The following is a 16,169-nucleotide window of genomic DNA, read 5'->3' as shown; positions in this document are numbered from 1 at the left end:
AACTCTGTGATATTCTGAATCAAAGGTCATTACTTAGATACGAAGAGACACCTATGTTTGCATGATTAAATACTCAACTTAGAATGTTTGAAGCTTTTATGTTCTTTTAGTTAAATTCTCAATGTCTGATTACCTATGGATTATTCTGAGATATTATCAATAGGAATTGTAAGTTGAAGAGAATTTATTTTGATTATAAGTTGAGAATTTTGCTTGAGGACAAGCAAATGCTTAAGTGTGGGGGTATTTGATAAACCGTAAATTATACATATTTTGACCCCATGTTTAATGCATTTTATGGATGATTTCTCATTAGAATTGGTGAATTCGATGCTCCTAATGCTTTAATTTCATGTTTTATACTTAAGAGAGCGAAAGGAACGAGAAACGAGCCAAAAACAGAGAAAATGGGCCAAAGTATGAATCAACACGGCCTGGACCTCTTCACACGGGCAGACCACATGGCTGTGTCAATCTGGCAGAATTGAAGCACGATTCACACGGGTATAGCACACGCTCGTGCCATTCTAACAGGCTCGAACACGGCCTGAAGTAATCGCACACGGGCGTGTCCCTGCCGAGCCAAAGTTGAGTCCAATTCGGAAAAGGCTAATTTTGAGGGCTTCTAGGCATTCCAAAGCCTATAAATACACCCTAGAGGAGGAAGAAAAAGGACGGAGAAAAGGGGGTAAAGAATTACTCCAAGGAAGCCGATTGATCCATCTCGGAGTCCGAATTAATCATCAAGACTGAAGATCTCTCCTCAATTCCCCTTCAGGAGTTTTGGGTTTTCTTTATGTTTTGTATTCTTTATTCTTCTGAGATGTTTTCTTATTTAGTTGTGAACTAAAACTCCTAAATACCTAAGGGGAATGAAACCTAAGACGAATATTGTAATTATTTTCTGAATCGTATGATAAATATTAACTTGTTCTTAATTATGTATTCTTAATTCTTGTTTTGATATCCCAGGATACTGATTCAAGACATGCTCTTATTCAAAGGAGGAATAGACCCTGTCTAAGAGTACTTTTGTCATAATTAAGCGGAGTTGATTGCGCGCCTAGAAATAGGGTGACAAGATTTTGTCGGATTAGGGTGAAACCTAATAAGGGGATCCATAGATCGAGTTAATGCAACCCTAGAGTGTTAATTAGAGAAAATTTTCGGTTATTCAATTTAGGGATTAGACGTTATTAGTCTTGAATAGGGATAATAACATAACTTAGGGATCTCTATGGAACAAGTTGAATGAATAAATCGTCCGATTCGGAGCCAGAATAACAAGTAAAGCCTAGGTGGATTTTTCTTTAGGTATTGTCTTCATTCAATCGATTTTCCCAAAAGCATTTCCCCAATTCTTTTCTCTGTGAGTTCTTAGTTTAGATAATTAGTTAATTAAAAAAAAACTTCTTTATTCTTAGGTTAGATAATAAAAAGACAGTCATTAATAGTACTTGTAGTTCCTTTGGGTTCGACAATCCTGTCTTGCTAAAACTATACTACTGTTCGATAGGTACACTTGCCTACATCGCGATAATAGTTAGTCCAAGAACGAGTAATTATAAATATTTAAAACCTATCACGAAACCTCATGATCAATCTACAAATCTCTTCTCCCTGAAATGGCATTGGAGGAATTGAAGCCACAAACCTTATCTCTCTGAAGTTGCAGTGGATCAGGTTGAAGTTATAAGTCTTATCTCCCTGAAGTTGCAGTGGAGCAGACTGAAGTTAGCAAATATTATCTCTCTGAAATTGCAGTAGAGCAGGGTTAAAGCTATAAACCTTATCACCCTCAAGTTGCAGTGGGACAGGTAGAAGTTATGAGTCATATCTCCCTGAAGTTGCAGTGAAACGGATCCAAGATAGCAAATCTTATCTCTTTAAAATTGCAGTAGAGCAAAGTTAAAGCTATAAACCTTATCTCCCTGAAGTTACAGTGGGGCAGGTTGAAGTTACGAGTTCTTATCCCTCTGAAGTTGCAGTGGGGCAAGTTGAAGTTACAAGTCTTATCTCCCTGAAGTTGTAGTGGAGCAGACTGAAGAAAGTAGATCTTATCTCCCTGAAGTTGCAATGAAGCAGATCAAACTATAATTTAAAGCCACAAACCTCATTTCCCTGAAGTTGTAGTAGAACAGGTTAAAGCTACGAGTAGTAGCAGTGGAGTAGATCAAAGCAACAGTTCATATACCTTTGAGGATACAATGGATTGGAATGAAGCTACTTGAAGAAGAGAAGATACCAAGAGGTCAAGATTCTACAAGACCAGGCAAATTTGGCCCTTTCTAAAGTCTTTGCTTCATTCCCGTTACATGACAATGAGCAAAGAGGGGCAGCTGTAAATGCCCAAATTTGCTCGGGCCCAATAAACAATTATTAACAATCTTTTTACAACTTGCAAACCCAATCCTGGACAGCCCAACTAAGCCCAAACCTATGGGGACCAAAAGGCCCATAACCTAAACACTATCAGCTAAGCAAAAAAACCCTAGGTCCCTATGCGCCGCTACCCATGTGCGCCGTACCAGCAGCCTCCGCACCTTCCGCTGCTGCCCACATGCCGTTCACCAACTCCTCTGCCACACCTACAAACAAGCAAGAAAAGAGGACACGCAACAGAGACAACAAAGCAGAGAAATAGGACAAAGAAATAGTAAATTATTGTAATATATTAGGCTATAAAAGCCTTTTATTTTTATTTTTTTCTTTCGAAACTGTATATACATATGCATATGCATATACTTATATTTTTATATTTATTTTTTTTTAAAAACTATTATATATATATATCAGATATATATAAAAAAAAGAGAGAAAATTTACCTTTTGAACTCCGGCCACCGTGTGTGGTGGTCGACGGCACGATGGATGACCAACGATCCTCAGCTGGACTTTGGGCTTTGTCCAGGGAGCGAGAGAAAGAGAGATCGAGAGAACTTCTAATTTTAAAAAAAAAAAAACGAAAACAGAATGAATTTTTGTCAAAAAAAATCAAATTTATATAGCTTGCAAAACAGCATCATTTTGTGCTTTAACTCCGGGCGTTAAATGGAGTCGTTTTGACGCGAAATGGGCCAACCCGACCTGCTTCCTCAGGATCCGCGCGTCTCCAAGTTTTGGGTTTTTTGAGCTTCAAGTCCTTCCGCTTTTTAAGAGTTTTTTAATACAGTCCTTACTTTATTATTTCTTTCTTTTTAAATCTGCCCATGGACTTTTATCTTTTTTTCACTCTGGTCCTTCGACTGTTCGGTAGTTCTAGAAACGGTGCGTTTAGAGGGCGAAAGGAACAATTTCCTAATAAGTCCCTATGAGATTTCGTGCTTTTTGAATCGATCCTTTATCATTTTTGTTATCTTAATTAACCCTTTTAATTCGATTTGGGTTATAATTGAGTCCCTTAATCAAGTTAACTCTTTTATTTATTTATTAGTGACTATATTCATTTGTTTTTTACCGAGTCTTCGTTATTTAATTATTTTATTATTTATTACTCTTTCATACATGCCTAAAAATTGAATTACATATATGTTTTATGGGTACGTTTTATTTATCATTGTCTTTTATTATTTTGTTCTTATTTTATTTATTTTAGCGTATACTTGTTCATTTATTAGTTTTGTTATTTTTTTTATTTTAGGCATGTTCTTTTTTATTTTAGGCATTCTCATGTGATGTTTCTTTTATGATCATGCATTATCTTTCGTTTTTCTTTCCTTCGAATTAACCCCATTATTTCATTATTATTTCTTTATTTATTTAATTATTATACATCATTTTAACATTTTAGCCTTTCTACTTTTTATTTTATTTTACCTTTTATTATTGTTATTATTACTCCACTATTTATCTACTTATTATTATTATTATTATTATTATTATTATTATTATTTTATTTCATGCATATTGTTGTCATAATTTTCCATTATCATTATATTTTCATGCATTATTAGTTTATCGTGAATAAATGTCACATCATCATTCGTAAAACATGAGAATATTTTTATGTTTTAGTCATTTTTGATACTATACTCCAATCAATTAAACGTATATCATTTTAGAGATTACATTAATTCATACTCAAATACATAAAAAAGGAGGTTTTTAATAAAATAAAGACAATATTCCGTGTTTGGAGATTCTAGAGATCGTGCCCTAACGTGTTGGGTTTCGATTTTCTTTGTTTGATCCAAATGACCGAATAATCTTTTGAAATTAAAACGCATGAATTTTGAAAATCAAAAGACAAGCTTATTCTCGAGGTTTTAAAATGTTGTGTCCTAACTTACTGGATGTGGTATTTTATTACTTCGAGAAAAGAAGGTCTTTAACATCCATTTCGATTTACGCAAACAAATTCTTCGTAAAAAATCAACATTAAAAAAGAGAGGATCGTATTTTTAATTCTTTTCGAGTTTTTTTTTAAATTTCGACATTAAAACATTAATTAATCAATTAGGTACCAATTATGGGCGTTACGAGGGTGCTAATCCTTCCTCGTACGTAACCGACTTACGAACTCGTTTTCTCAAATTTCGTAGACCAAAATCGTTGTTTTAGTAAATCGAAATTTTTTATTAAAATGACCAAATTTCTATGTGATCCGATCACACCTAAACAAAAAAATTAGTGGCGACTCCCATGTTTATTTTCATTTTCAAAATCATAGTCGATGCCGTTTTCAAAAAAAATGGTTTCGACAATATATAAATGTTGAGAGTTAAATTTTTTTTAGAACCAAGACTAAATTGACATATTTTAATAAATATTAAGGGTTAGAGTTCCTATTATGTCAATTCCAAAGTAGTCACTATTAGTCCGCTGATGATCAAAAAAGATAAAATTAAATATTTAAGTGACCATTTTATAATTTTTCGTACCTGAATGACCAAAAAAATTACTAATAATTAGATGCTTACTAATATAGTTTGCGCTTTTTATTTAATCTTGTAATGCTCAAAAAATTGTAATAATATTATTTTTTATCACCATTATTAAAGAAATCTAGAGACCGAATTGTCGAAACCATTTTTTAAAGGGATGTTTGAAAAATGGGGATCGACTTTTGAAAAACGAAAACAGGAGTTGCCACCAACCTTTTAGGTGTGATTGGATCACCTTATAAAACGTTTTGGTCTCGAAAATTAAAAAATAGGTTCAGAGTCGATTCGCATGCGAGGAAGGATTAGCACCTCATAACGCCCAAAATTGGTACCAAATTGAATAATTTTCTATCTTAATGTCAAAATTTGAAAGGATTTAAAAATAGGATCCCTTTTTAAAACCGAATTATTTAAGTTGAAAATCGAGATTCCTTAGCTTCGAAAGAATACAAACATCACATCCAGCATGATAGGACACGATATTATTAAACTCTCGTAACTGAAATCATCTCGTGATTTACAAAATCTATTTAGAAGGATACTTTAGGCATTTAGACAAATGGGAAATCGCAACCCAGCATGTTAAGGCACTATTTCCCGAATTCTTAAATACGAAAAACATTGCCTCATTTTAAAAAAACTTTTGGATAAAATATGACAATTAAATGAAATATATATTTTTAAAATAATGATTTGAGTAAAATTTAAAAATAATTTACTAAGAGTAATACTAAAAAAATTATTAAAAATGAAAGAATTTGATATGATATTAAAATTATTAAAAATTAAAATATATAAAAAAATCAGGAAACATGGATTAAATCAAAATAAAAATGGTTGAAAAACGAAGATGAACAAAGAATAAAATAAGAATAAACCATAGAAAATAAGAACGTAAGAGGGAGAAAAATTTGAGTGAAAGCTCTCAAAAATTTTTATTGTTTCCTAAAACTCTAGTGTGTTTACAATGAAGGAAGAGGCCTCTATTTATAGTTGAACCTCCTCAAATCCAATGGTACAGAACAATTACATCAACGGTTAGGATTAAAATGTATCTACAAATTAAATCTCTAATATTACAAAATCATATCTTCTAAGATTGCATATTATATCTAAGATTGCAATCATATCTAAGATTGTATCATATCTAAGATTGCATGTCATATCTAAGATTGCATATCATTAAAGATTATATTTCCATATGAGTCAAGCTTGTAGATGGACCTTAAATCTTTTCAAGAATGGGCCATTCCGATCGGGCCAAATTATATATATATATATATATTTTTTGGGGGGTTTATTATTTTTGTTTTTGGACTTATTTCTGGGCCCGGACAAAATTGAGTGTCTACCGCTGCCCCTCTTTGCTCATTGCTGTGTAACAGGAATAGAGCAAAGACTATAAAAGGACCAATTTTGCTCGGGCTCGCCGAGTCTTGAGTTTTTGATCTTTGATCTTCTTCAAATGGCCTCTTGACGGCTTCAATCTGCTTCACTGCAACTTAGGAATGCGATATCTGCTATCTTTGATCTGCTCCCCGTCTAATACAGAGACGCCAAATCTGTTATCTTCGATTTGCTCCCCGTCTAATACAGAGACGCCAAATCTGCTTCTTCAATCTGCTCCCTGTCTAATACAGATATGCCAAATCTGTTATCTCCGATTTGCTCCCCATCTAATACAGAGATGCCAAATCTGTCATCTTGGATCTGCTTCGATGTAAACACATGAAAGTTAGATCTGCTATGTCTTCGATCTACTCCCCGTCTAATACAGAGATGCCAAATCATCTTGGATCTGCTTCAATGAAGGTCTAATCTGTTATGTATTCGATCTGCTTCCCGTCTAATACAGAGATGCCAAATTTCTTGGATCTGTTTCAATGAAGGTTAGATCTACTGTGTCTTTAATCTGCTCCCTGTCTAATACAGAGATGCCAAATCATCTTGGATCTGCTTCAATGAAGGTCATATCTGCTATGTCTTCGATCTGCTCTCTGTCGAATATGGAGATGCCAAATCTGTTTCTTCAATTTGTTCTCTAACAGTACAGAGATGCCAAATCATCTTAGATCTGCTTCAGCATAAACACGTGAAAGCCAAATCTGGTATGTCTTCGATCTGCTCATTGTCAACGCAAGGATGCCAAATCATCTTGGATCTGCTTCAATGAAGGTCCAATCTGTTATGTCTTCGATCTGCTCCCCTTCTAATACAGAGATACCAAATCATCTTGGATCTGCTTCAATGAAGGTCAGATCTGCTGTGTCTTCGATCTGCTCTCCGTCGAATATGGAGATGCCAAATCTGTTTCTTCGATTTGTTCTTTGACAATACAGAGATGTTAAATCATCTTGGATTCGCTTCAGCATAAACACCTGAAAGTCAAATCTGCTATGCTTTAGCCTGTTACCTTACTGCTTAAAGGGTTAAGGCGCATCAATCTTCATTGTCCCTTGAAGGACATAACCTGTATAATGTGTATGAGTTCATGCTTAATGATTAGGATGCTATGATCGAAGTGAGTCAAATGCTCCTAATTAAACCTGTTATAATGCAAAATGTTTATGAATATGACCCCTATTCCAGACGTCACCACTCATTCTTTCATCGAAGTTTATCCTTATTTCTCTCGAAGTATCATTCCTACTCAGCCTGTGGGTTTGTACCATTCTTCAAATGCTATGACGCACCAAAAATGTATGTAAGATGATCCTCTCTTAGGATCGAATCGTTTGATCTGTCCAATCATCATTTTGGACTAAAGAAAAAATTTCCTCGAGTTCTTTCAAACCTCACTTACGTGAATTCTTCGAACAATTACTCTGTTTTAGTTTCTTGTATTATCTAGAAATTTCCAGAGTAATGAGCAAAACTTCATTTGTGAAAATTATTTAGGTCATCTATCATTATTTTAATACAACATACTTTAAGAATAATGGAAGATGAATTTAATCTTGAGAATAATTAGATTTGAATAAATTTTTCACAAATACAAAGGAAATTAATCTGAAAGCCTATCTTTGAGAAGAAAAAGAATCTAAAGATAACAAACAGGACAAAAGTTAGATGCCCGAGATATCGCCGCTTGAGCGTTTATATGCCAGCTCCATGAAGACTTTCTTGAATTCAACATGTGTTTAAAAGATCCAAAATACTTTGTTGATGCCCCGATATACAACGCGCTTTACTCTTCGTTGAATCAGATACAGCAAGATTACTGTGTGCTCTTCAAAATTTGAGTTACTCTTTCGGGTTTTCAACTCAAAATCCCTTTGGTCACAAGGCGCCCTTTGCAGGTTTTCACCTTGGCCTCTCCATTTTTTTTTTCGAAAACTCAAGGAGCCCTTTGCGGGTTTTCACCCTGAATTCTTCTTTCCTTTAGACAAAGTACTTTTTGACTGAGTCTGAATTCACTGGATTGGGCAAACTCTTTCCATCCATTTCCGTTAAGATCAATGCACCCCCAGAGAAGGCCTTCTTCACGACATACGGCCCTTCCCAATTTGGCACCCATTTTCCTCTAAAGTCTTTTTGAATAGGGAGGATCTTTTTCAGCACAAGATCCCCTTCGTGGAATTCTCTTGGTCGCACTTTCTTGTCGTAAGCTCGCATCATTCGCTTCTGATACATCTGACCATGACGAATGGCCTTTAGCCTCTTTTCCTCAATCAAGTTCAACTGATTATATCGTGATTGTATCCATTCAACTTCATTCAACTTTATCTCTGACAAGACTCGAAGAGATGGTATTTCCACTTCAATGGGTAACACTGCTTCCATCCCATAAACCAACAAGAAAGGAGTTGCCCCGGTAGAGGTTCTGACAAACGTTCGGTAAGCTAAGAGTGCAAATGGTAACTTCTCATACCAGTCTCTGTTGGTTTCAGTCATTTTCCCCACTATCTTCTTGATGTTTTCGTTAGCAGCTTCTACTGCCCCATTCATCTTTGGGCGATACGGCGAAAAGTTATGATGCTTAACAGTACTTGGTCATTTCTTCTTTTGTACAAGATATCCCCATCCAAAACGTAGTCGCAGGCTAATCTCCTTAAAGTTCGCGTATCATTTTCAGTTGCCTGTTTTGGGTATTTACGATCTCTCACATATCGCAATATATCCTGATACTAAGGGTTATCATCCTTTTCTTCTTCCTTAATGTTACAACAGTGAGCTGGAGCCTCGAAGATACTCATCTGAATGGGTCTCATCTCCTCCTCTTTATTCACTTTAATCATTGAAGCCAAGGTTGCTAGAGCATCTGCCATCTAGTTTTCGTCTCGTGGGATATAATTGAAAGTGATGTCATCAAACTCCTCAAGTAACTCCAAAACTACCTTTCGATAATTGATCAATTTAGGATCCCTTGTCTCCTATTCACCTTTAAGCTGGTAAATTACCAACGCGAAGTCTCCATAAACTTCCAAGGTTCTTATTCTTCGCTCTATAGCCGCTCGGAGTCTCATGATGCACGCTTCATACTCGGCCATATTGTTTGTGCAATTAAAATCCAACTTGCACGTGAATGGATAATAATCACCATTTGGGGATACTAAGACTACCCCAATTCTATTTCCCACTGCATTGGATGCCCCATCAAAGCTCAACTTCCAAGGATAATCCTCTGTAGCTGCTACACACATCAACTCCTTATTTGGGAAATCAAAATTCAACGGCTTATAGTCTTCTAGAGCTCTACTAGCCAGAAATTCCGCTATCGCACTGCCTTTTATAGCTTTCTGGCTCACATAAACTATGTCAAACTCTGAAAGAAGAATTTGCCACCTCGCCATTCTTCCATTCAAAGCTGTTGACTCTATCATGTACTTCAGAAGATCAAGTTTTGAAATAAGCCAAGAAGTATGATACAACATATATTGCCTCAACCTTCGAGTCATCCAGATTAAAGCACAGCACAATTTCTCAATTGGTGAATATATCATCTCACACTCTGTGAATTTCTTACTGAAGTAGTATATCGACTTCTCCTTTCTCCCTGACTCGTCATGTTGGCCAAGCACACATCCCATAGAATTGCTAAACATTGATAAGTACAGAATTAATGGTCTACCTGGATTAGGTGGCGATAACACAGGAGCATTTAACAAGTATTGCTTAACCTTATCGAAAGCACTCTGGCATTCCTTATCCCAAGTACCTTGGTTGTGTTTTCTAAGAAGACGAAATATAGGGTCACATTTCTCAGTTAATTGTGAAATAAACCGAACAATATAATTCAACCTTCCAGGAAAACCCTGAACTTTTTTTCTGAGTACGCGGTGAAGGCAAATCTTGTATGGCTCTAACTTTTTCTGAATCAACTTCTATTCTTTTTTCACTGACCACAAAACCTAGTAACTTTCCTGACCTGGCTCCGAAAGTGCATTTTGCCGGATTCAGTTTTAACTGAAACTTCCTTAATCTCAAGAATAGTTTCTTTAAAACCCTAATATGTTCCTCCTCTGTTTGAGATTTGACAATCATATCATCAACATACACCTCAATTTCCTTATGCATCATATCGTGAAATAAGGTCACCATAGCCCTTTGATATGTTGCCTCTGCTTTCTTTAGCCCAAAGGGCATTACCTTGTAACAGAAAGTCCCCCACAAGGTTATGAAGGTGGTTTTGTCCATGTCTTCAAGATGCATCTTTATCTGATTGTACCCTGAAAAACCATCCATGAAGGAGAACAACGAATATCCCGCTGTGTTGTCTACCAAAGTGTCTATGTGAGGCAGAAGAAAATTATCTTTTGGGCTAGCTTTGTTTAGATCCCTGTAATCAACACACATTCGTACTTTCCCATCCTTCTTAGGAACTGGTACAATGTTAGCTACCCATTCAGAATACTTCACCTCTTGTAAGAATCCTGCATCGAACTATTTCTTGACTTCATCCTTTATTTTTAATACGATATCTGGTCTCATTCTTTGCAACTTCTGTTGAACTGATTTACAATCCTGTCTTATTAGAAGATGATGCACCACAATATCAGTATTTAACCCTGGCATATCTTGATAGGACCATGCGAAGATATCCTTGAACTCACGTAACAACTCAATCAGTCCTTGCCTTATATCATCAGCAATATGCGTGCCAATTTTCACCTCTTTCTCTTCCTCTAGGGCTACATTCTCTACTGCCTCTTTCTCATGTGGCATGATTTGTTTCTCTTCCTGTTTCACCATCCTCAAAAGATCTAGAGACACATCACAATCCTGGACATCTTTAAAATCCTGTGATTCCTCTAAACACATGTCTTGCTCATGAGAGAAATCAGGATTTGTAATATCAATGCTCATGTCATTGATATCTAGGGATCTGTGAAGTATAAAGAATATACAAAGAATGAATGAATTTAAGAATGATTATTTATGTGCTATGAATGAAAGAATAAGAATTGCCAAAATTTAACTGAATATTGGTTGATAAAAATGAAACAATACTCGTTCAAATTGATAAAAGTTATGTTTTATTAAAAAATAATAGATGATTGTAAGCCCATTTCACAAATGAAATCCTATTACTCCTAGGCTCTAAAGTAACAAGAATGTTTCGAGAATTACTCTGAAAAAATTCCTAAAGACTACAGGAAGCTCCTCCACAGTCCAATTGTTCAGAGAGCTTCCCAATTCGTAAGGGCGAATGCCTTCAAGGTTTTTTTGCTCCGATCCTTTGTTGTGTATTGCTCTCTTTCTCCCTATTAATTTTAACTAATTAGGGTCTTTCTATAAACTTGAATGCATATGATACAATGAGATGCTATGAAATGAAAATACATGAATGCAAAAAGATGTCGATTCTGATTCAATTTCATTTTAGAAAACGTTATTTAAGGAACAAAAATCTTTTCATAAAACAGATTACAAATACGCTTTCGCCCGTAGGCCTAGAGTCTTAACCCTATCTAATAACAATGTTAACTCTCATCCTCTGTCTGACGATGACTCATACATTATACTCAGCGTTCTAGCTTGTACTGTCAAATCCTGCAAGTGTTCAGCAACCTCTCGAATCTGAACTAAGGCTTCTCCCATGAGATAATCCCTATTTCCAACTTGATCCTAAAGATGGTGAAGTTCTCCCTTCCACTATTCTTCTCTTGCCTCGAGCTGCTCAATCCGTAGCTCACAGCCCTGTAGTGCTGCTTCCAACCTTCCAATATCGTGCTTCATTTCTTCAATCTTATTCAAGCTTACCTTTAACTCGATTGCAAGGTTACGACTTCGGTGATGATGAAGAGATCGTCCAAGTTCAGCCACCTTAGTTTTTAATCCTTGATTTTCCTTCTCTAGGGCCTTATTACGCGACTGCATCTCTTAGAACTTCTTTTCCTAATACTCGGTTTTGACTCTTTTTTCCTGAATCTCTTGCTGCCACTGCTTTGGAGATCTTCCTAATCTGACCCTTTTCAACGTTACCTGGGCCTTTTGTAGTGCGTCTTTAAATCATCTCGATCTTCCTCGATCTTTATCTTTTCCTTTTTCACCTTCTCAACTTCCATCTTTTGAACATCTACGTCGAAACTTAAGCACATTTTTCCTCTTCGAGCTTCTCAATCCTCTTTTCAATCTCCGAATTCTTTCTCTCGAACTCTTGATTCATAACCTCCAACTCTGATGGAATCACTCGTAAGCTCTCCTTTAATGATCGAGCCACTCCCAAAATTGGCCTAGGGACATTATCGTTGACTCTCCTACTAAACCACCCTTTATACTCAAGGATTGAAGTCGAGCCTTCGGTCAAGATCTTCATACAGAAAGGCTTCTTCCAAGCCTCAGAAATCTCTCGCATCTTCTTCTTATAGTGATCTCCTTTATAAGAGAAATCACTTTGAGCTAGACCCTGTGTAACCAGATAAAGCGCCTCGCTCTATATTGCCTTAGAATAAGCAATGGTGCATATCCAACAACTCCCCAAATTCACGCAAGGGACTCAATCAAAAGCGCCACAATGGTAAAGGACTTCACTAGGAACCAACCAAGGAGCCTTCCACATAACATCTTCCTCTCAAGATTCGAAGAATGTCTATCCACCTCTCCTCCGAAATGTCATCTCTCCTCGGTATGTCTCATCGCTTCTTTTAAGGAGAATAACCTCAAAGAATACTCGGCAAGGAACCTTATCAAGCTTCCAAAAATGACTGTGGAACCAAACCAAAAGCAACTGTGCACATCCAATGAATCTACCTTCGCCGGCTCTCCGACATGCACTCAAAGATCTAAATGTCTCAGCTAGGATTGTTGGTACTGGTGTATTCTGCTTACCAACGTGATCGAACAAATCCGCAACTGCCTCATCTATGTGCCCCAACGCCTTTGAGAAAATCACCATGCCGCAAATATTCAAAGCCAGGACGTCGACCCTTTTCTTTATGTCTAGATGTGTCGATATCAAATCCCTCAAAACGGCCCATGGAACACACTTACTATTACCCTTTTGCTGTATATGAGCTACAGCCCACTGCTCACTCATCCCAGTAATCATCACCAACTTCTTTGCAAAAGTTGGAAGACTAGCAGGCCTAACATATGCCTTGTGACCCTGAATCCTCGGGCAACGCAGTAAAGTCGTATACTCCTCCAAAATAGGTGCAAGATCAACATCACCAAATGTAAAGCAACTATAAGCAGGGTTCCAGAACTGTACCATAGCTCGAAACAAGTGTCTATCTACTTTAACGTCTAGCAAATAGGGAAGGTCTCCATAATTTTGATAGAAAAGCTGCTTAGCCTCGTCATCCCATTGGGCCCACATGTTTCTCAGCTCCTGAAACTCATTCTGCGTCGAATTAATACGGGTGAAGTCCCATAACTTTGACGTATATCCCTCGGTGACACTATCTCCTTTCTCTAATTGGGTTTTCTCTGACCAGGTACAGACAGAAGTATTGTCCTCCACTCTATCAAGGTATTCATTCATCATTACAAAACTTTCTAATCTAGAAATCGAGCCGTGAATCGACACCTTTAAATGCCAAATGACATGTAATGACAGCAAAATAAAACTAGGGCAGTATCATAAAAAAAATGATAAACAAGTACTTACTAAAGGCTATCACTATCTTTCCTAAACTCTTTAAAGTTCACTGTATAAGTTTTAGCTCTAAAGCCAGGGTACCTGAACTAGCAGATTCCTTGGTCTTCACCCATTATAGGCTCATATAAACCAAGTTCAATTCAGGGGGACACATTTTCCTATGGCCACACGGAGATGAAAATCTCACGAAGACATAGGTACAGTATCCCAGAAGCAATCCACTAGCTTATACGAAGGTGAAAACCTTACGAAAGCGTAGCTTCTCATTCCCACTTAAGGGTGTGACCACAACGGTCATGCAAATGCAATGTACAGCAATAAGGTAACAAACATATGCAGCAAACACATGTAAAAATGATCCAATTTTAAATTTTCCAAACTTCCGACATTAAGACAGAAAATACTCAATTTCTTGGCTTGACTTTCTTAAGTCCTCAGCGGAGTCGCCAAGCTATCGAAACCATTTTTTAAAAGGATGTTTAAAAAATAGGGATCTACTTTTCAAAAACGAAAACGGGAGTCGCCACCAACCTTTTTAGGTGTGATTGGTTCACCTTATAAAACATTTTGGTCTACGAAAATTAAGAAAACAAGTTCGAGAGTCGGTTACGTACGAGGAAGGATTATCACCCTCGCAACACCCAAAATTGGTACTAAATTAAATTAGTTTTCTGTCTTAATTTAAAAAATTTGAAAGAATTTAAAAATAAGATCCTTTTTTTTAAAACCGGAATTATTTAAATTGAGAAATCGAGATTCCTTAGCTCCGAAAGAATACAAACATCACATCCAGCATGATAGGACACGATATTCTTAAACTCTCGTAACTGAAATCATCTCGTGATTTACAAAATTTATTTAGAAGGATACTTTAGGCATTTAGACAAATGGGAAATCGCAACCCAGCATTAGGGCATTATTTCCCGAATTCCTAAATACGAAAAGTATTGCCTCATTTTAGAAAAACTTTTGGATAAAATATGACAATTAAATGAAATATATATTTTTAAAATAATGATTTGAGTAAAATTTAAAAATAATTTACTAAGAGTAATACTAAAAAATTATTAAAAATGAAAGAGTTTGATATGATACTAAAATTATTAAAAATTAAAATATATAAAAAAATCAGGAAACATGGATTAAATCAAAATAAAAAGGGTTGAAAAACAAAGATGAACAAAGAATAAAATAAGAACAAACCGTAGAAAATAAGAACGTAAGAGGAAGAAAATTTTGAGTGAAAGCTCTCAAAAATTTTTATTGTTTCCCAAAACTCCAGTGTGTTTACAATGAAGGGAGAGGACTCTATTTATAGTTGAACCTCCTCAAATCTAACGGTACAGATCAATTACATCAACGGTTAAGATCAAAAGTTATCTACAAATTAAATCTCTAATATTACAAAATCATATCTTCTAAGATTGCATATCATATCTAAGATTGCAATTATATCTAAGATTGTATCATATTTAAGATTGCATATCATTGAAGATTATATTTCCATATGAGTCAAGCTTGTAAATGGACCTTAAATCTTTTCAAGTAATGAGCCATTTCGATCGGGCCAAATTATATATATATCTAATTTTTTTGGGGGGTTTATTATTTTTGTTTTTGGACTTATTTCTAGACCCGGGCAAAATTGAGTGTCTAGACGAATAATATAAATTGTAATTTAAAATACTTATTCTACAGTTTTATATGTAATGATTTTATTGAACGACTCTTTAATTTCAATACATTAATTATATGAATGACTCTTTTATTAATATATAAATGTTCATATTTAACTATATTTGCATTGAGAGTAATGATATAATTGTTATATAACAATTAATTTCAAAATGTTAATATATTTATAATAACACTTACATTTTCCTTCTGTTATGTCCAATTATATTTAAAACCCACATTTAAACAAGTTACATATAATTAAATATATGGACATTCGTTTATACAATTGACATTTTTAATTTGCAGGCTTCAATAGTAAATTTTTCTAAAATATATTCATAAATTTTTGTATATTATTTACCTAAGTTAATTCGATAATTCAAGCAAACGATGTTATATTTGGGTTCCAACTCAATTTAATTTACATTTTATTTATACATATTATTATTATTATCATTTTAAACTCTTTTGAGATATCTCGGGTTATTTTTAAGCATTCTCTATGGTTTGGATGCAATTGGAAGTCGTTTGGGCATTTTTCAAGTCAAATTGAACAAAAACACAAT

The sequence above is a fragment of the Gossypium arboreum genome, chromosome 9 (assembly GCF_025698485.1).
Source record: "Gossypium arboreum isolate Shixiya-1 chromosome 9, ASM2569848v2, whole genome shotgun sequence".
Lineage (NCBI taxonomy): Eukaryota > Viridiplantae > Streptophyta > Magnoliopsida > Malvales > Malvaceae > Gossypium > Gossypium arboreum.
Note: the sequence above shows the minus strand (reverse complement) of the source record.